The sequence below is a fragment of the Solanum tuberosum genome, unplaced genomic scaffold (assembly GCF_000226075.1).
Source record: "Solanum tuberosum cultivar DM 1-3 516 R44 unplaced genomic scaffold, SolTub_3.0 scf00045, whole genome shotgun sequence".
In the NCBI taxonomy this organism is placed as follows: Eukaryota; Viridiplantae; Streptophyta; class Magnoliopsida; order Solanales; family Solanaceae; genus Solanum; species Solanum tuberosum.
In genome coordinates, this window is record NW_006238972.1 from 914,693 (window position 1) to 915,108 (window position 416).

Genomic DNA, 416 nt, shown 5'->3' on the forward strand with positions numbered 1-416 from the left:
AAAGACACTCAGTTCAAAGGGACTATCCTCAGGAAAAGAACCGAAAACAAAAGCCAAGGAACCCAGCCTAAAAAAGAAAAACGACTCAATAAAACGGTAAAAACTAGGAATTTATCCCTCCACCCCACACTTAAAAAGATGCTATGTCCCCAAAGCATTAAATAAAATTTAAAACAAGGGTTAGGAAAACTCCCTGAGGCCTTATGGCCTAGCTAGTAACATGTTCTCTTTATTTTCATCAAGGGTCGAACGCACCCCACACATCAGATCAAACATGCTCCTTTGTTTCAATTTTTATTTTGGGGTACTCAGACTTCCCCTAATCTGCAAAAACAAGATAAAAAAAGGTGACACTAATAAAATAAAAATAAAATAAGCAGTTACACTACTAATTGGGTTGCATCCCAATAAGCGCT